Source organism: Cervus elaphus, chromosome 30 (genome assembly GCF_910594005.1).
Source record: "Cervus elaphus chromosome 30, mCerEla1.1, whole genome shotgun sequence".
NCBI classification, from domain to species: domain Eukaryota; kingdom Metazoa; phylum Chordata; class Mammalia; order Artiodactyla; family Cervidae; genus Cervus; species Cervus elaphus.
The window spans coordinates 43,759,920-43,782,376 of record NC_057844.1 but is presented as its reverse complement, the minus strand read 5'-3'; the positions used below and the strand labels follow the sequence as shown (position 1 = coordinate 43,782,376).

Here is a 22,457-nt window from a genome sequence, read left to right as displayed (position 1 = left end):
ATAAGACATTTTAAATTAGCAATATGCATCATGTACAGTTGGAGAAGGATATGGCAACCTACTTCAGTATTTTTGCTTGGGAAATCCCATGTACAGAGGAGCCGGGCAAGCTATACTCCATGGGGTCACAGAGTCATACATAACTTTAGTGACTAGACAACAACATTATGAATAGTACATTAATACATTAATATTGAATATTATTTTTCAAAATATTTTAATATATATTTTAAACATTAATATTTAGTTTATAATATCATAGTGTAAAAAAAAAACACAATATTTTAACACTGTAAAATGATAGGCAAAATTCTGTGGTCAACTTTATATTAGCTGATGAATTCAGAAAAAATATTGATAAACAGAACTTCTTTTTTTATACTGCTCAAAGTTAAACAAAAATACAATTGTGTGAGTCTTCCTCATCACATAGCTATGTCCTAAACTATGAAGATTTATCTTTCATTTAAAAAAAATGTAAAAATTATTTTCAAGACCCCAAAAGTCATTCATTCAATGACTAATATAATTTAATTAATATGTGTCATTTTTATTTGATAAACTATTGGGAAAGTATTTTGGCAGTAATGAGGAAGCATCTGTACATTAAGATTTTCTTTCTAATTCTCACCATCAGAAAAATAATAATAGTGACTGAAAAGTCTAAATATGCTAAAAGAAACAAACATAAATAATATAAACTAACACCATCTATGTCTTTGTAAATGAGTGTCTAAATCAGTCAGTATAATGTATAGCTATTACTTTTGATTCATGTGTAATTGTACAAGTTATACAACTTGAAAATGAGCAATTCATAAATTACATGTGTGACATATTTCATTTTATCAACAAAAGAATTTCTATTTAATGAAAGTAGTTTTTCACAATTTCCTCCTCAAATTCTTACACAGTAAATTTAAGGAAGAAAAGAACTGTGAAACTGTGTAACTTTCCAGTTTATATACCAACTGAAATGCTGAATCAGATCATAGGAAGAAAGAATAGCTACCCAAGGAACAAATTCTTCTGTCAACCGTTCTCTTATACCATTTCCTTACCATCTCTCTATTTAGTCGCTAAGTCGTGTCCAACTCACGCAATCCCATGTACTGTAGCCTGCCAGGCTCTACTGTCCATGGGATTTTCCAGGCAAGAATATTGGAGCAGGTTTCCATTTCCCTCTCCATTCTTTACCATATTCAGACTTAAATTATAACACTAATAACTGCTCCTTATACTTTTACCTGCAGCTTCTAATTCCCCAGGCTCCCTGAAAATCTTTCTCTATATACTTGCTTGATTACTCTATCTTCCTTGCCACACTGCAGGGTTCTTGTCTTTGCCCTGTTTTCTTACTTATCTATACTGTCTCCCAATACACCCATGACTTATGGCTTCAATAATTATTCTTAAACTGAGACCTCACTTCTGAGTTCCAGGGCTCAGTTCTCAATCTCTGTGTATAACTATTGATAGTTGTTCCTGTTAGTTGCTCAGTGGTCTCCAACTTTTTGTGACCCTATGGACCTTTAGCCCACAGGCTCCTCTGTACATGGAATTCTGCAGTCAAGAGTACTGGAGTAGATAGCCATTCCCTTCTCCAGGGGATCTTTCTGACCCAGGGATCAACCTGATCTCCTGCAGTGCAGACAGATTCTTTACTCTCTGAGACACTACAGCAGCCCACTGACAGCTGCTGTGTTCTAATTGAACTAATTATATTTTCTAACATACACTCTCCAACTTTTCAGTTCAGTTCAGTCACTCAGTCGTGTCTGACTCTTTGCGACCCCATGAACCCCAGCACGCCAGGCCTCCCTGTCCATCACCAACTCTCGGAGTCTACCCAAACCCCTGTCCATTGAGTCGGTGATGCCATCCAACCATCTCATCCTCTATCGTTCCCTTCTCCTCCCACCTTCAATCTTTCCCAACATCAGGGTCTTTTCCAATGAGTTGCCTCTTTGCATCAGGTGGCCAAAGTATTGGAGTTTCAGCTTCAACATCAGTCCTTCCAATGAACACCCAGGACCGATCTCCTTCAGGATGGACTGGTTGGATCTCCTTGCAGTCCAAGGGACTCTAAGAGTCTTCTCCAACACCACAGTTCAAAACCATCAATTCTTCGCTCAGCTTTCTTTATAGTCCAACTCACATCCACACATGACTACTGGAAAAACCATAGCCTTGACTAGATGAACCTTTGTTGACAAAGTAATGTTTCTGCTTTTTAATATGCTGTCTAGGTTGGTCATAACTTTCCTTCCAAGGAGTATGTGTCTTTTAATTTCATGGCTGCAATCACCATCTGCAGTGATTTTGGAGCTCCCCAAAATAAAGTCAGCCACTGTTTCCACTGTTTCCCCATCTATTTGCCATGAAGTGATGGGACCGGGTGCCATGATCTTAGTTTTCTGAATGTTGAGCTTTAGGCCAACTTTTTCACTCTCCTCTTTCACTTGCATCAAGAGGCTCTTTATTTCTTCTTCACTTTCTGCCATAAGGGTGGTGTCATTTGCATATCTGAGAATATTGATATTTCTCCCAGCAATCTTGATTCCAGCTTGTGCTTCTTCTAGCCCAGCGTTTCTCATGATGTACTCTGCATATAAGTTAAATAAGCAGGGTGACAATATACTCCTTTTCCTACTTGGAACCAGTCTGTTGTTCCATGTCCAGTTCTAACTGTTGCTTCCTGACCTGCATACAGGTTTCTCAAGAGGCAGTTCAGGTGGTCTGGTATTCCCATCTCTTAAAGAATTTTCCCCAGTTTATTGTGATCCACACAGTCAAAGACTTTGGCATAGTCAGTAAAACAGAAATAGATGTTTTTCTGAAACTTTCTTGCTTTTTCCATGATCCAGTGGATGTTGGCAATTTGATCTCTGGTTCCTCTGCCTTTTCTAAAACCAGCTTGAACATCTGGAAGTTCACGGTTCATGTATTGCTGAAGCCTGACTTGGAGAATTTTAAGCATTACTTTACTAGCATATGATATGAGTGAAATTGTGCAGTAGTTTGAGCATAACGGTTTCACCATCTACAAGGTAACATAGGTTAGTAAACTCATGGTAGAAACAGATTCCTCCTTCTTCATTCCTACTGTTTAACTTCCTTGTATGAAAATTCTTGTTTTCAAATGCCTTAAAAATTTCTCTGTCTCCATTTTGCTTCATTCTAATCTATCCTGCATCCTACTAATAGAATCTTCTTTTATGTAGAAACCTCGAATTGATTTACAATATAAAGCCGCAACTCCCTACATATCCCCCAAAGCACTCTTTAGCAATGCTCTATTTTGTTTAATTAATATTTCTGGTTATATCTATGTCTTCTATCCTCTCCAATTTTTCCCACAGAATATGCTACCTAAATTGCAATTAACTTTCTTGCTACATTGCTAGTCCTGAACAATAAAGAATTGCCCATTTCTACCCATGATTGTCAAATATCTAGCCAGGCTTTCAAGTAAGTAAACAGATATTCAGAATTATCTGAAACTAAAAGCAAAATTTACATATAAACACAACATATTTTTTAATATTTTATATAAATTAAATGTTTCTAGGAATTTTTCAAAGACAACTACCATATAAATAGAAGGAAGACTGTAAATACCTGCTGCATAGAACATGACCATGGATATCTGCCATATCAGAAACTTGCAGTGTCTATGTCAATGTTGCTCATAGTATTACATTTCAATCAGCAATATAGCACAATTTGGGCTTCCCTGGTGGCTCAGTGGTAAAGAATCCACCTGCAATGCAGGATTTATCCCTGGGTTGGGAAGAGTCCCCGGAGGAGGAAATGGCAACCCACTCCAATGTTCTTGCCTAGAGAATCCCATGAGCAGAGGAACCTGAGGGGCTACAGTCCCTCACAAATAACTGGACATGGCTGAAGCAACTTAGCAGGCACACAGGCATAGCACAATATAGCTTTAGTAGCCATGATGAATCTATGTGTAAAGTATACTTATTCACATGTTCAAATGGTCATTTTTTTAATTGAAATATTATTAGGTAAATATTCAAAATTGTGTTTTAGAACTTTGCCGAAAAATTTTGGTCCCCAATGGACCAACACTGAAAATCTATCAATCGTTCTTTTCTTGTTTTTTTTGTTTGTTTGTTTGTTGGTTGGTTGGTTGGTTTTCAATGAGGTAAAGATTATGGCAGAATTCTGAAGAAATAGATGATAAAGATTGCAAAAATGTTTTATCCTTTTGAGATTTAAGGGAAAGTTTGAAAATCAGATAGTATTTTGAATGTGAAAATAAATATTTAAATCAGAACAATAAAAACTAATTTCTTGCAGAATAACAAGATGTTATCAAAATATGGTAATACAGTAGTATTCTTAACAATAGAGAAAGTTTGCTCATATAAGCTGAAATCCAAATGAATGTATTTTTTCTAGTCGCTTGAAAGTTAGACTATTTAAGTAGTCTTGATAAGATGGAACAGAATGGTAATAGCGTGTGTAACAATTACAGTCAAATAAATTTTCATTACAAATGAAGAAGTGTCGTGTATGAAAATCAAGATAGAAATTGCTGCTTTCCTTAGAAAAATTATTTTCTAGTACCAAAGAGAATGATTGAATGAGAACTAAACCATATTCATAAAGGCTTTGTATTCAAGATAAAATAAAGATGATAAAAAACATAATTTTGAGATTTTAATTTTTTTTATAAAAAATACTAATTCCAGGAAATTTGGAAAACCCCAAACTAAGAAAAAAAATAAAGAAAAACACTAAAAATATCACCAGTATAAGACAATTTTAATATTAAAATTGATATTGATATTAAAATACATATTTTGTATTGATATTAAAATATATATTGATATTAAATGTTGATATTAAAATACAGCCCATATGTTGATCAAGTGGGCCTTGAAGTGACAATAAAAACACCATTTTCTCACAAGTGCCCCTGTAAACCTACTTTGTGAATCCCCTTTTCATTGCCTCGCTGAATGAAATCAAAGACCGGGCTCCGTAATTGTTCTGATGGTTTGTAGTTAATGAAAGTTCTCCAAGGAATCTTGAGTCATAGATTTAGCCTCATTTCTGTAATTAAAACGTCCAGTCCTGTCAAGTACTTATTCAGTGAATCCTGTGTAACCCCAGTTACTGTTTAATAAGTGGTAACTCTCTTGGGATGTTAACAAGGAAAGAAAACACATACTTTATTTACCTGCTAAAAATTCACTATGTGAAGCCAGTTTGCTAATCTTATGCCAGTTACTTTAGTTTCCTGGGAGATTTTGATACAGTAGGTTAATCTGGGGGCATTAATTGATTAGTGTGGCAATCTTGTTAAATAATTTCCTGGGGTGCTGTGACAGTATAAATTTGTAAAACTTTGACTTACTTATTCCAGTGTTTTGCCCCCAGCCACTTATCAGGGATTATTTTGGCAAGGAGATAGTGCGGCACGGGATTAATAACAGGATTTTGGAAGCAGACTGCTTGACATTAAATATATATTTAATTAATGGCTGTGCCAAGTCTTTCTTGCTGCAGGGGCTTTCTCTAGTGTGGAGAGCAGGGCTACTGTCTAGTTGTGGCTCATGGGCTTCTCATTGCTGTAACTTCTTTTGCAGAGCACAGGCTCTAGGGTACATGGGCTTCAGTAGTTGCATTACAGGCTTAGTTACTCTGCTGCATGTGGGAATCTTCCAAGACCAGGAATCCAACCCATGTCTCCCACATCGGCAGGTCAATTTTTTACCACCGAGCCACTCAGGACAACCCAACCGCTTGGATTTTTAATATGACCACTTTGGAAAGCCATTCAAGCCAAGAAACTTCATTGTGACTCACTTTACTTACCTTTAAAAGGGGTGTGATGATACTCTCTACCTCATTGAGTTGTGAATATTAAATAGCATATTTAATATCTTATAAATTTAAAGGATGAAGTCACAACTGTAATACTTACATAGTTAAACTATTTCAAATGATATGGAATTGGCTGGAATTTAAGATTTTGTATGTGCTGTACTGTGCTTAGTCATTCAGTTGTGTCTGACTCTTTGTGACCACATGGACTGCAGTCCACCAGGCTCCACTGTCCATGGGGATTCTCACAAGAACACTGGAGTGGGTTGCCATGCCCTTCTCCAGGGAATCTTCCCAACCCAGGGTTCGAACCCAGGCCTCCTATATTGCAGGCAGATTCTTTACTATCTAAGCCACCAGGGAAGCCCAAGATTTTGTATAGGCTAGGCCAATTGCAGTCAAAACATTTACCTCCTCTATAATGCCCAGAATTTGACATAGAGGCTTGTCATAGAGTGGATAATCAATAAATGTTTTAATATTGGTCAAAAGGAGAAATCATCATCTACTTTTCAATATCAATAGCTATAAATGATACCAGTCCAAGAATTTGGTTAATTTAGAGCATAAAGAAGAAAGGTCCCAAGCTACCGTGTATGCTGCCCTCCTTCTCATGTGATTTTAAGAATTGAGTTCAGAATTAAAAAGAAGTGATTGAAATTCATCAAAGTCATTTAGCATTGCCATATTATCAACATTGTTATCTCATGTAAGCACATTATTTTCACATCACATTTGAAAAATCAACTTTTAATCATGTTTATATTCTGTTGAGTTAGTCAACCTCATTGCTTGGAGACTTATGATGAGAGTAATCGGTACAAAGTTGGAATTGAACCAATACAGACAAATGTTTGTGTGTGCTCTATGCAATTTAGAGGTAGGAAACAAAGTGAATTTACTCAAAATGGAAGAAAAGTAAGGAGAGCAATTTTAATTGCCTTGTGAATTTATTTTTTTCAGGATAACCATGATATAGTTAGTTTTACTTACTGTAGTTATTTTAGTAAGGCATTCCATTACTGTAGGAAGTATAGTTATGCAAGCTATCATAGAGAACAGATTAACTAAAAGCCGTAGATTGTAAATCTTCCAAAAAATGTAAAAATCGTAAGATGATAATTGATCATGATCATATCAAACCCAATATAGTTCAGCCTGGAGCCAGATATAGTGAATGCTGGAGCCAGACTTAAAATCCTTGGTTGCTCTTCTCAATCACATATAAGTTGCATGAGTGTGTACTATTTACTTAAACTCTCTATGCTTGAGTTTCCTCAAATGGCAAATATAGATGTTCAAACAGGTTTCTGGTTTTTCTTCTTTTCTACCATTTTTTCTATTATGAGACTAACATGTGTAACCCATAGTTTATGGGTTCTTTAATTATTATATGGAGTTCTGTCCTCATATTGTACCAGGACCAATGGGAATAAGATGCAAGAAGAATGCTTTGAATTGGGTACAAAGAATTTTTTTTTTTTAATAGTATCACCTTCTTCAATTGGTAGAAAGTTCCCACTGATAGGAAAAATGACTGTGTTGAAGATTTGTAAGGATGTTGCAAACAGAATATACACAATAGAAATACATCTGAAATATGCATAGTATTTTTGTGTATACATTTCTTCTAACATTCATATCCTATTATTCTCAAGGTGAGAATCTTCACAATAATTTCAGCTATACCTAAAAATACCCTAGTTGAGACTCATAAAATTTAAGCAAGGTAACTTTGTCAAGAGTTACTTGAATTTCATATTTCTTGATTTCAGCAAAGTTCAAAACTCTAAACTTAATGCATTTTTCTCATGAAATAATGATAATAAAATTTATTTTTTATAAATTTTCTTAAATTTTTCATAAATTTCTTCTAAGACCTTTTTTAGTGTTCAGTTTAAAAATGAAAAATCTCTGTTCTTGACATCAAAATCTAAGACTATGTAGATGTTGCATTTATTTTATTAAATCTAAACTAAATATGGCATTTGCTGATAATTTTGAGTATTTTTCTTCAAACACATGGAACATGTGGTAAGCATTCCTTTAAATGAATAAGAAAAATTAAAAACATAATATCATGATCATTGATACAAAACATTATTTTTCAGCTGTACATTTTCATATATGATCTATATCCTCTTTATACTGTGTTCTCTGTATCATACCTCTTCTCTCAATATTATTTCTGTGTTGGTCTGTGTACTTTCATATTTTTTCACTCTCCATCCTTTAGGGTTCTATATGTGCCTAGTAATGAATTCTCAAAACTAAAGTCCAGGGAACTGTTTTAACATATTGACTAGTTTTTTGAACTTTTGCTTACAGCTATTATTATTAATTATTAATCTTTCTTGTGTAGGAAGCATTTTATCTTACAATCTTTCATTTGCTTTTGCACTTTCATTACCCCCATTTGAGTTTTCTTTTCATGATTGCATTCAGTTTCTTCTCAAAGACGCTTCCATCTGCTTTGGAAGAGGGTCATTATATGCATTTATTCTAAGAAAAATTTTGAGTACCTAGGTTGTTCCAGACTTTGAAATAATTATCAAGGATTTAGTCAAGGATGAGTCTTAACTTTGCAAACAATAAATATTATAAAATTATGGTATTGAATTCTGTCTTTTCAGTGTTGTAGTTCTCCAAGACATATTTTGTTTCTGCTAGCATTACATTCATTCATGCTTTCAATTTCTACATCAGGTTTTTTACCTACTGATTGACTGGAAATATTCTTTAAGGAAACTAATGGCAAATCTATAGGTTTTTCTGTTTTCATTCCCTTTGAACTTACTGTAATTTTTAATTTTCCTAATTAAACTCTCCTTAACACTTTCTTTCACTTGCCTTTTCTGTCTCATCAGTTCAGTTCAGTCGCTTAGTCATGTCCGACTCTTTGCGGCCCTGTGGACTGCAGCACGCCATGCTTTCCTGTCCATCACCAACTCCTGGAGCTTGCTCAGACTCATGTCCATGGAATCATCTCATCCTCTGTCGTCCTCTTCTCCTTCTGCCTTCAATCTTTCCCAGCATCAGGGTCTTTTCTGAGTCAGCTCTTCCCAACAATTGGCCAAAGTAATGGAACTTCAGCTTCAGCGTCAGTCCTTCCAATGACTATTAAAGATTGATTTCCTCTAGGATTGACCAGTTTGATATCCTTGCAGTCCAAGGGACTCTCAAAAGTCTTCTCCAACATCACAGTTCAAAAGCATAAATTCTTCAGTGCTCAACTTTCTTTTCACTCCAACTCTCACACCCATACATGACTACTGGAAAAACCATAGCTTTGACTAGACGGACCTTTGTCAGCAAAGTAATGTTTCTGCTTTTTAATATACTGTCTCATAGATACATCTTTTCTTCCTTTTCCTTAGATCAGCCATATTGGCCAAACCACAAAAGAAATTCAATTCTCCAATTAAAATGGCTTTGGATCCTGTCTATCCAAGATTTACCTTTTCAAGCACTTACATTTCTAGCTTCCTGCCACATATTAATATTTCTCATATAGTGTGCTTTATCACTTCAATAGTGAGTCATGTAAAAACTTGTACTTTGTCAGATGTTAAGTTTTTCTGAATGTTCTCCATTTCTGCCAAAGGTATTGTCAATTTATTTGACTATCAAACTGTAAATTGGTGTCAGAATTTAAGTTGTCATTAAGTCACTTGTACCTGATCTCACTCTGTTTAGTCTACTTTGTTTTCTTTTGGTCTTCCAAAATATGTCATCTGTTTACCCTTGATCAGAATTATTATTGTATCCCAAGCATTCTATACACAATTCTATCTTTCCAATTTGTTGCAGTTCTTCTTTCACTATGTTTAATTCATTGGATAACTCTTTCATGGAAATTTGTCTGCCTACTTTGAAAGTAAAAGTGAAGTAGCTCAGTTGTGTCCAACTCTTTGCGACCCCATGGACTGTAACCTACCAGGCTCCTCTATCCATGGGATTTTCCAGGTAAGAGTACTGGAGCGGGTTGCCATTTCCTTCTCTAGGGGATCTTCCCGACCCAGGGATTGAACCTGGATCTCTCGAATTATAGGCAGACGCATTTACCGTCTGAGCCAGCAGGGAAATCCCTGCCTACTTTAGTCCTTGATAATTTAATACCATCACAAGAAACAAAGTTACATGCAAAGAGGAATGGGTTAAAGATACACACACCATTCTGTATGTGTGGTTGAGTCCTTTGTTGTCCACCTGAAGCAATCACAAGATTTTTAATCAACTATACGTCAATAGAAAATAAAGGAGTTTCATGTCATAAAAAGATATACAATTCTAGATTTAAATTAGCATCTATATGCATGTCTTTGAATAGATTTCTTATTCTCTATGAGTCTCATTACTTCTGTGCATAAATAAGATCAAATAAGAAAATATGAGCAAAGTGCTTGACATGGTAAGAAAAATACTAGTAGCACTTATCTTTATTGCTGTAGACAATTTTCTAATGATACATGCTTTCATTTGTTTTTCTGTTTTCACAGGCATTCAAATATGTAAACAAAACAGTGATATAATAAGACCAATGAATCTTGTGTTCAAAAGCCTACTCATAATGTTGTCAATGATACTATATCAATGAATTAGGAATTCCCTACACCATTAAGTGATATTGATGGGCAAAGAAGGTAAATCTAAGTATAGAACATGTTTCTGGTTCAGGAAAGATTAAATTCTGTCACCTGCAACATAGGATGGGACCTATGTAATTCACTTTCACCTGCTGGTTAGCTGGTCTTCCCCAAAGAATTGTACTGTATTAGGAAGTCACAGCTAGATCAAAGTTGTTGAGAGACAGTTCATAGTTTCAGGTCTGGGCATAACTTCCATCCTTGCTATATTGGTGATCTCTTTATGGGCCCATTGTAGGAACACAATGGCTAAGGAAAGATGATAGCTGGTGTACATGACACAAGTAACTGTCTACCTGGTTATTGAGAGACCCCTCTGTAATGTGTGTTTTATGCTGAGTATTAGAGAAAGATCCTTATTTTATGATCACTCCAACAGCTCTATTAACATAAGATTACCCCAGATTTCTTTGCCACTGGTCTTTCCCTTTTGTTCCTTTCAGACCTCTTATCAGCCAGCTAAGCTGTTTTCCTGAGCTCAGAAGGCCATGTACAATTTAGACTTCTCTCTTTTCATACAAAGTATACATCCAAGTTAGTTCTAGAAGGTCTTGTAGGTCTTTAAAGAACCTATCAACTTCAGCTTCTTCAGTGTTACTGGTCGGGTCATAGGCTTGGATTACTGTGATATTGAATGGTTTGCCTTGGAAACAAACAGAGATCATTCTGTCATTTTTGAGATTGCATCCAAGTACTTCATTTTGGACTCTTGTTGACTATAGTGGCTACTCCATTTCTTCTAAGGGATTCTTGCCCACAGTAGTAGATATAATGCCTAGAATGTCGATGTTCACTCTTGTCATCGCCTGTTTGACCACTTCCAATTTGCCTTGATTCATGGACCTAACATTCCAGGTTCCTATGCAATATTGCTTTTTATAGCATTGAACCCCACTTCCATCACCAGTCCCATTCACAACCAGGTGTTGTTTTTGCTTTGGCTCCATCCCTTCATTCTTTCTGGATTATTTCTCCACTAATCTCCAGTAGCATATTGCACACCTACAGACCTTGGGAGTTCGTCTTTCAGTGTCCTATCTTTTTGCCTTTTCATACTGTTCATAGGGTTCTCAAGGCAAGAATACTGAAGTGGTTTTCCATTCCCTTCTCCAGTGGATCATATTCTGTCAGACCTCTCCATCATGACCCAGCCATCTTGGGTGGGCCCACATGGCATGATTTAGTTTCATTGAGTTAGACAAGGCTGTGGTCCATGTATAGGGGACTCGAATGCAAAAGTAGGAAGTCAAGAAACACCTGGAGTAACAGGCAAATTTGACCTTGGAGGGCAGAATGAGGCAGGGCAAAGGCTAATAGAGTTCTGCCAAGAGAATGCACTGGTCGTAGCAAACACCCTCTTCCAACAACACAAGAGAAGACTCTACACATGGACATCACCAGATCATCAACACTGAAATCAGACTGATTATATTCTTTGTAGCCAAAGATGGAGAAGCTCTATACAATCAGCAAAAACAAGACTGGGAGCTGACTGTGGCTCAGATCATGAACTCCTTATTGCCAGATTCAGACTGAAATTGATGAAAGTAGGGAAAACCACTAGACCGTTCAGGTATGACCTAAATCAAATCCCTTATGACTATACAGCGGAAGTGAGAAATAGATTTAAGGGACTAGATCTAATAGACAGAGTGCCTGATGAACTATGGATAAAGGCTCATGACATTGTACAGGAGACAGGAATCAAGACCATCCCCAAGAAAAAGAAACACAAAAAAGCAAAATGGTTGTCTAAGGAGGCCTTACAAATAGCTGTGAAAAGAAGGGAAGTGAAAAGCAGAGGAGAAACAGAAAAATATACCCATTTGAATGCAGAGTTCCAAAGAATAACAAGGAGAGATAAGAAAACCTTCCTCAACAATCAATACAAAGAAATAGAGGAAAACAACAGAAATGATCTCTTCAAGAAAATTAGAGATACCAAGGGAACACTTCATGCAAAGATGGACACAATAAAGGACAGAAATAGTATGGACCTAACAGAAGCAGAAGATATTCAGAAGAGGTGGCAAGAACACACAAAACTGTACAAAAAGTATCTTCATGACCGAGATAATCATGATGGTGTGATCACTCACCTAGAGCCAGACATCCTGGAATGTGAAGTCAAGTGGGCCTTAGGAAGCATCACTACGAACAAAGCTAGTGGAGGTGATGGAATCCTGGTTGAGCTATTTCAAATCCTGAAAGATGATGCTGTGAAAGTGCTGCACTCAATAGGCCAGCAATTTGGAAAACTCAGCAGTGGCCACAAAGACTGGAAAAGGTCAGTTTTCATTCCAATCTCAAAGAAAGGCAATGCCAAAGAGTGCTCAAACTACCACACAATTGCACTCATCTCACATGTTAGTAAAGTAATGCTTAAAATCCTCCAAGCCAGGCTTCAGCAATGTGTGAACTGTGAACTTCCAGATGTTGAAGCTGGTTTTAGAAAAGGCAGAAGAACCAGAGATCAAATTGCCAACATCCGCTGGATTATCAAAAAAGAAAGAGAGGTCAACAAAAACACATATTTCTGCTTTATTCACTGCCAAAGCCTTTGACTATGTGGATCACAAGAAACTGTGGAAAATTCTGAAAGAGATGGGAATACCAGACCACCTGATCTGCCTCTTGAGTAACCTGTTTGCAGGTTAAGAAGCAACAGTTAGAACTGGACATGCAACAATAGACTGGTTTCAAATTGGAAAAGGAGTATGTCAAGGCTGTATATTGTCACACTGCTGATTTAACCTATATGCAGAGTACATCATACAAAACGCTGGGCTGTAGGAAGCACAAGCTGGAATCAAGATTGCTGGGACAAATATCAATAACCTCAGATATGCAGATGACACCATCCTTATGGCAGAAAATGAAGATGAACTAAAAAGCCTCTTGATGAAAATGAAAGAGGAAAGTGAAAAAGTTGGCTTAAAGCTCAACATTCAGAAAACTAGATCATGGCATCCAGTCCCATCACTTCATGGCAAATAGATGGGGAAACAATGGAAACAGTGGCTGACTTTATTTTTCTGGGTTCAAGATCACTGCAGATGGTGATTGCAGCCATGAAATTAAAAGACACATATTCCTTGGAAGGAAAGTTATGACCAACCTAGACAGCATATTAAAAAGCAGAGACTTTGTTCGCCAACAGAGTCCATCTAGTCAAAGCTATCTTTTTTCCAGTGGTCTTGTATGGATGTGAGAGTTGGACTATAAAGAAAGCTGAGTGCCAAAGAATTGATGCTTTTGAACTGTGGTGTTGGAGAAGACTCTTGGGAGTCCCTTGGACTGCAAGGAGATCCAACCAGTCCATCCTAAAGGAGATCAGTCTTAGGTGTTCACTGGAAGGACTGATGTTGAAGCTGCAACTCCAATATTTTGGCCACCTGATGCGAAAAGCTGACTCATTTGAAAAGGCCCTGGTGTTGTGAAAGATTGAGGGGAGGAGGAGAAGGGGATGACTGAGGATGAAATGGTTGAATTGCATCACCGATGCAATGTAGACTCGATGGACATGGGTTTGCGTGAACTCTGGGAGTTGGTGATTGACAGAGAGGCCTGGCGTGCTGCGGTTTATGGGTTTTCTAAGAGTCAGACACGATTGAGTGACTGAACTGAACTGAATACATCCAAGTGTACTATTCATAGCTTTGACTATGACAAGGATTTTCTTTCATCATGTTTTTGGTTAGCACCAGCGTAGCATGCCAATCCTTTTCTAAACTAGAACTGAATCCTTCTTTTTTTTCCCCATAACTTATTGTAAGGAACCCCATTTGAGCAGAGGAAAGTGGTTACCAGTGACATATAGACCTATTTGAGCCTGGTTGGAAGACAAGGCTTCCATTTAATAATTTCAATGACTGGGCTCGATGCCTACTTCACATCATTATCCAATGGATTTATTAACATCGAACAATTTTCAGTCACTGGATGTTCCATGATAAGAACTTCGGTTACCACGTGAGCCCAACAGTGCTCCAATAGCTGTTTTCTTTTTCAAACCTAAAGCAAGTCTTATTTACAGAGACAGTGTGTGTGTGTGTGTGTGTGCGCGCGTGCGTGCGTGGTAAGTTGCCTCAGTCATGTCCTATCCTTTGTGACCCTATGGACTGTAGCCCACGAGGCTTCTCTGTCCATAGGATTCTACAGGCAAGAATACTGGAGTGGGTTGCCATGTCCTTCTCCAGGGGATCTTTCTGACCCAGGGACTGAACCTGCGTTGCCTACATATCTTTCCTTGGTAGACGGGTTCTTTACCACTAGCTCCACCTAGGAAGCCCCCTTACAGAGTGTAGTCTTGCTATAAAGCTTTAAGAAGTTTGAGCCATGGTTTTAACCACTGACACGTGCTAGTTCTCTTCCCCACATTCTTATCCATTAGTTCTCTTCCCCCAATTCTTACCCACTCCCAGAACTAATTTCCAATCCTATATCACAAATGGCAGGGAAACTTACCCAACAACTCAGACTTGCATATACTAGCCCCATTAGAAATCAATAGCCTGAATAGATTTGAACAACAAATATATTTGAATCATATTCTTATATGCCTTAAAAATCCAAAGGAACCTAATAAATTCTGTGCCTCATTTTCACTGGCTGGTTGGTTCTCCCATTACTATCTAGACCATGAGGTTGTTGAAAAGTCTACAGATGCAGCAAATCTTCAAAACCTCATAGGGTTTCATGTCTCAACTTCTGACATACATGTGTTTTGCTAAGTTATGTAGAGTACTCACCACTTCCTGTTCACTGAAGTCAATTATCATGATAATATATATTATCAATACAGTGGATTTCTTTGATGTCTCGTGGAATGTCAGGAAAGCAAAGTTTTTGTAGACTCAGTTCAGTTCATTTAAGTCAATCAGTCATGTCCAACTCTTCGTGACCCCAAGGACCACAGCACACCAGGCTTCCCTGTCCATCACCAACTCCTGGATCTTGCTTTAACTCATATCCATTGAGTTGGTGATGCCATCCAACCATCTCATCCTGTGTTATCCCCTTCTCCTCCTGCCTTCAATCTTTCCCAGCATCAGGGTCTTTTTCAATGAGTCAGTTCTTATCAGGTGGCCAAAGTATTGGAGATTCAGCTTCAGCATCAGTCCTTCCAATGAATATTCAGGACTGATTTCCTTTAGGATTGATGGATTTGATTTCTTTCTCTATCCAAGAGACCCTCAGGTGTCTTTTCCAATACCACAGTTCAAAAGCATCAGTTCTTTGGTGCTCAGCTTTCTTTATGGTCCAACTCTCACATCCATACATGACTCTATGGATACTTTCAATACTTTTCCAAAGCTATAGAAAAACCATAGCTTTGATTGGACAGACCTTTGTCGGTAATGTCTCTGTTTTTGATATGCTGTGTAGGTTTTCTTCCAAGGAGCTTTCATAGCTTTCATAGCTTTTCTTCCAAGGAACGAATGTCTTTTAATTTCATGGCTGCAGTCACCATCTGCAGTGATTTTGGAGCCCAAGAAAATAAAGTCTGTCACTGTTTCCACTGTTTCCCCATCTATTTGTCATGAAGTGATAGGACCAGATGCCATGATCTTTGTTTTTTGAATGTTGAGTTTTAAGCCAGTTTTTGTAGACTATTTCAGAGCAAAGAATATAATCACATTGCAACAAGAGCTACAAGATTATTAAAGCATACTGCCACTTTTATTATATAAAGACAAACTCTATGTTCTTTCTTGATAATGAGAATTCAGAGAAAAACATTTGTCATGTCCATGGCTAGATACTAATGCCTCAGGCCACTGTGAGAGTCTTCGCATACCTGGAAGCACCACCTTAGGGTGGCTCCATGCCTGAGGGGATACAGTCTTTCTCCTTCCAAGCTTCAAGCCTCTGTTTCTTCTGGCCAGCTCTGGGCACTCTTCAGAGAGCAACCACAGAATGCAGATTGGTGCTTTTGGTGCTTCTTCATGTGCTTTAAATGATCTGCTCTAGACATTTAAAACTAGCATTATGCAAAATAAAGATGAAGAGTAAAATTCATGCTAGTAGTTTAAAGAAAGAAAGAAAGAAAGAAAGTGAAGTCGCTCAGTCGTGTCCAACTCTTTGCAACCCCATGGACTGTAGCCTACCAGACTCCTCCATCCATGGGATTTGCCAAGCAAGATTAATGGAGTGGGTTTCCATTTCCCTCTCCAGAGGATCTTCCTGACCCAGGGATCGAACCCAGATCTTCCCCATTGTAGGCAGATGCTTTACCATCTAAGCCACCAGAGAAGTCACCTAAGAAAAACCTACATTTGATGAGGATGGGATTCAAACCCACACGTGCAGAGCACAATGGATTAGCAGTCCATTGCCTTAACCACTCGGCCACCTCGTCTGGAATTCTCCAGACCAGAATACTGGAGTGGGCAGCCTTTCCCTTCTCCAGGGGATCTTCCCAACCCAGGGATCGAACCCAGGTCTCCTGCATTGCAGGCAGATTGTTTACCAGCTGAGCCACAAGGGAAGCCCAGTAGTTTAAAGGTTTCTTTATTTAGAATGACATTGGTGGTGGTGGTTTAGTTGCTAAGCCATGTCTGACTCTTGCAACCCCGTGGACTGTAGCCTGCAAGGCTCCTCTGTCCATGGCATTTTCCAGGCAAGAATACTGGAGTGGATTGCCATTTCCTTCTCCAGGGAATCTTGCCAACCCAGGAATCGAACCCAGGTCCTCTGCATTGCAGGCAGATTCTTTACCAACTGAGCTATGAGGGAAGCCCACAGAATGACATTAAATAGCAAGTAAAAAGCACCATGAAAAATCAAAAGAAATGTTCTGGAAGAAAAGAAAAAGCTTAGTATGTACCTTATAGAGCCTTTTCTCCTGCTCTTTGAACAAGAGTTTGTATATCTTCACTTTGCCTTGTGCCTCACAAAGTGTAGCCAGCCTTGCCAGAATCAGGAGATTCTGAGATATGCAACAATTTGAGAATCACTTGTTCTAACACATCAGGAAATCAAAGAGAGAGCTCTTCCAGCTGTTAGTATATCTCAGTTATTATTATTATTTTTTTAATTTCTCTGGAGGTAATCACAGAGATGGTTTATGGAACCATTATACCTGCACTGAGACAAAACTTCACTATGAAACTCAATTTATTGTGCAGTCTCTATGGGTCCCACTATAACAAGAGAACCACCATAACATTTCAATGTCATCCCAAATCAAACAGTCTTTAAAGATGTTAGGTTACCTCTTCTCAGTGCACGTGTACTCTTAGCAAAATCTGAAGATCCCTTTGGGGTAGAATCAGAGGGAAGTTTGTTACATACACTTGTGTCTATATTCATTGTATATACTTCTCAAAGAATCTTATTATCCCCATTAAATTAACATATTCAGAGTCTGTGAATGTACACTGATCTACAAATTGTAAGTAGAGCTGTTAATAGAATTTTCTATTGCAGTGACTAATATTAGCTTTCATTTATTCAAATGAAGAAATACCCTAAGTGGAAACCCATCAGTCTCACTCTAGGACTTTAAGATGAATTCCATAGATTCCTATGGATCTAGGTGATCTAAATGCCACTCAGGTGCCCCTGCTTTTATTTTTGTTATATCCATCTTGCCTCTGGGCAGTGCTTCCCTGGTGACTCAGTGGTAAAAAATCCGCCTGCAATGCAGGAGGCATGGGTTCGATCCTTGGATCGAGAAGATCCCCTGGAGAAAGGAATGATAACCCACTCAAGTATTCTTGCCTGGGAAATCCCATGGACAGAGAAGCCTGGCAGTCTACAGTCCACAGTGTTGCAAAAGAGCCGAACACAACTTAGCGACTAACCAACCCGCTTGCCACTGATGATTAACTGCTGCCATCTAGATTCTTCCATTCTGGAATATTAGACTCCAGGGAGGTGGCAACATTTCCCAGTCCTAAACCTGACCTTCTTAACATTATGGTACCCTTTCAGCATCATTCATTGAGCTTTCCCAAGGAGCATGCAATGAAGGTATTTCCAGTTGTTTCCAGATAATCCATTCTAATATCTTCACTTCAGTCTGAACTTCTGTTCTATTCCTCAATATTATGCTAATGAAAGTCTAGTACATTGAGCTCATTTACACTTGCACATAATATCTACAGGCTTCAGTTTAACATCTACCGTTATCGTCACGCATGCATGCTCAGTCTTGTCTGACTCTTTTTTAACTCCATGAACTGCAGCCCACCAGGCTCCTTTGTCCATGGGATTTTCCAGGTGTCGACTAAGATATATAGCTACAACCTAAAAGTAGAGTGTTATTTTATTTGGTGGGAATGTTTAGGACTCCAAGCCTGGAGACAGCATCTCAGTAGCTATAAGAAAACTGTTCCAAGGAAGCTGGATGGGGCATCAGGGTATACACAGTTTTGCAGCAAAGTGGGCAGGCAGTCTAAACACCAAAGATAAGCTATCCAATTAAGGAATTTATAATTGTTTGTATGGGAAGATGCAAGCCTCTGGGCTCACTGAATTGATTTCTTTTATATGTACCTCAGCTATTTGGGACCAAATCCTGTTTATTTGTTCACCTTAAGTAGTGGCAGATGGCTGCTTCTTACATTTCCCCAGCTTCTCAGCAATCACTGTGGGCACCTGCTGGATCTCTGTTTGAGGAGCCCTCATTCACATATCCCCCGGAGAAGGGAAAATACCCACTCCAGTACTGGCCTGGAGAATCCCATGGACTGTATAGTCCATGAGGTTGCAAAGAGTCACAGCTGAGCGACTTCCACTTTCACTTTCATTCACATTGGTGGCCAGGAATCACTGATGGCGATGACATTTCTTGTTTATTGATATGGCAAGAGATATTTTCATTTCACAAGCAGGAACACTGGAGTGGGTTACCATTTCCTACTCCAAGGGGTTTTCCAAACCAGTGATCGAACTCACGTCTTTTGTGCCTCCTGCATTGGCAGGTTCTTTCTTTACCACTGTTCTCCCCAAGAAGCCACATGTCCACTATAAAAACCAGCTCCTACTCAGTATGATTTGAGGATTATGCTGAATCCTAAGTATGAGTGAGTAGACTTCATATATAAATTTCTTTTTATCTTCATTTTTATATTCCTCCATCCTTGCCTAAAACCCTTAAGATCAATCTTTCCACCTATGTCTTCTTGGTTTCATTCATATCCTTACCAGATCCTAAAATGACTTTGATGTGAATGCTGTCTCTTGCTGCATCAGAATTTTTACTTCTCTACCCAAATGGTACTGAGATTTGACTGTGGTATTTAACCTGGAGCCAATGATTATTTGTGAGGGAAGGAATTAAAGTGAACAAAACAGCTCTGTTGCTTTCTTTGCTTATGTTTGGTGTGGTTCTTTTATTATTTTGTTTTCGAAACAAGGGAGAACAGACTCCTGTGCAATGTTGAAGAGAAGGGTTTATAAGAAGCTGGGGTTCATAAGAAGTTCAGGCTTTCTCCTCTAATACCTATTCCAATTGACAGGATTCCACTCTCCTCATCAGTTATGTGTGCATTTCTTTTCCATTGAAACAGGATAGCAAAATTTTAGTCATTTAGCTACCACTTATAATTGTGGGAGCTTTGACACTTCATTTTAACTCTCATTAGTTTCATTTCTTCATATATAGAGATTAGATATCATAATCTATATAATTTGATCCTTTGTTTACTGGCCTATGATGTTACAATTTCTCCCTCTCTCATTATCTAGTGTTAGAAACTTCTTTTTTTTGGTTATTTCTCTAAATATAACCCTTTTTGATTTATTTTACAGCTGGTTCAGATGTTACTCTGAATTTTAGTGGAATCCAGTAAAAATTACTAGAAGGCCAATGGTAATATGTGTAGATGTAGTAATTCAACCCAAAGCATTTCCTATTGCTGCAAATTCATGATATGGCCAATCATCTTGCAATTATTTTTAATTTGCAGTAACAGAAAAGCACAGGTAGTTACTGAGTAAAGATCAAAAATAGCCACTGTGAATTAAGAGCATTAGGACATGTCAAGTATTTAAAATGTGATCTTATGCCCAAAAGCTTGGCCTCTCTGTACCCCTGTGCTGTACACTTGGGTGAAATAGAAAAGAAAAGCTTTAGTGCTTTGCCAGCAAATGGGTAGACACTGGACTTCTGCCTCAAAAAACTGTCAACCCCAGAGAACTTGATATTCTCCTAACCTTGATGAGCTTCTTTGTCTCTTTAATGTTTTCTTGGGTGGTTTCTTGGCTGCTCCTTCCATGATTAGCAGAGAGGAGAAGACTGTATGTGCTCAGCCATGTCCAACTCTTTGAAATCTCAAGGATTGTAGCCCACTAAACTTCTCTGTCCATGGGATTTTCCAGTCAAGAATACTGGTGGGGGTTGCCTTTTTCTACTCCAGGGTTTTTTTCTGACTCAGATATCAAACTCATGTCCCCCACATTGACAGGCAGATTCTTTACCACTGCACTACTTGGGAATGCCCAACTGTTCATCAAATCCACCTTTTATTACTCATGGAAGATTATAGTGGCTGGAGTCTTGCCTATAAGAAACGGAGAACAGAAAGTCTTTCATGTCTGGGATGCCCACAGGACACTGCTTGGTTTCAGTACTTTATAAAAATGCTTCATAAAAAATATAAAACTTTTTTTGCATATTGCATAATCCAAATCTATTACAAGAGTACTCACAAGATTAAGAACTGTATCTTGTTTGCTGATTAGTAATTAAGTTGTGTCCAACTCTATGGAACCCCATGGACTTAAGCCTGCCAGGCTCCTCTGTCCATGGGTTTTCCCAGGCAAGAATACTAGAGTGGGTTACCATTTCCTTCTCTAGGGGATCTTCCCCACCCAAGGATTTAACCCACACCTCCTACACTGGCAGGCAGATTCTTTACCACTGAACTACCAGGGAAGTCCATGCAGTAGTTAGAAGGAATCAAAATAAAATGAACTAAATTATAAGTAAGAAAAAAAAAAAAAAAGAATTTGTGGGAGTTCTATATATCCAAGGCCAACCAGATGTCAAAATGATCAATAAATTAAGACAAAGAGAGAAACTGAAAATAAAAAATATTTTCAAGGCAGGAATAAAGATGCAGAAGTAGAGAACAGACATGTGGACACAGTGAGGGAAAGGGAGCCTGGGACAAAGTGGGAGACTAGGATCAAAATATATACACTATCACGTGTCAAATACATAATTAGGGGAAACCTGCTACAATGCACAGGAAGCTCAGTCTGATGCTCTGGGTGACAGGCTTTGGGGAGTGGTGGGAGGGAAGTCCAAGAAGGAGGGATCTATGTGTACAGTTCAGTTCAGTTCAGTAGCTCAATCGTGTCCGACTCTTTGCGAGCCCATGAACCCCAGTACACCAGGCCTCCCTGTCCATCACCAACTCCCAGAGTTTACCCAAACTCATGTCCATTGAGTCGGTGATGCCATCTAACCATCTCATCCTCTGTCGTCCCCTTTTCCACCTGCCTTCAATCTTTCCCAGCATCAGGGTCTTTTTAATGAGTCAGCTCTTCGCATCAGGTGGCCAAAATATTGGAGTTTCAGCTTCAACATCAGTCCTTCCAATGAACACCCAGGACTGATCTCCTTTAGGATGGACTGGTTGGATCACCTTGCAGCCCAAGAGATGGTCAAGAGTCTTCTCCAACACCATAGTTCAAAAGCATCAATTCTCCTGTGCTCGGCTTTCTTTATGGTCCAACTCTCACATTCATACATGACTACTGGAAAAATCATAGCCTTGACTAGATGGACCTTTGTTGGAAAAATAATGTCCCTGCTTTTTAATATGCTATCTAGGTTGGTCATAACTTTCCTTCCAAGGAGTAAGTGTCTTTTAATTTCATGGCTGCAATCACCATTTGCAGTGATTTTAGAGACCCCAAAAATAAAGTCAGCCACTGTTTCCACTGATCTATGTGTAAAATATAGCTGATTCACTTCACTGTACAGCAGAAATTAACACA

General features: G+C 38.3%; 1 protein-coding gene and 1 non-coding gene across 3 annotated transcripts in view; one reads left to right on the top strand and one right to left on the bottom strand.

Moving 5' to 3' along the window:
- The window catches only part of KLHL1 (kelch like family member 1), a 481,321-nt gene that overhangs the window by 254,164 nt on the left and 204,700 nt on the right, over nt 1–22,457 (top strand). The gene's annotated exons all lie outside the window — the stretch shown is intronic.
- TRNAS-GCU lies at nt 16,782–16,863 on the bottom strand. Its single transcript has one exon. It is a non-coding gene; the product is annotated as a tRNA-Ser (tRNA).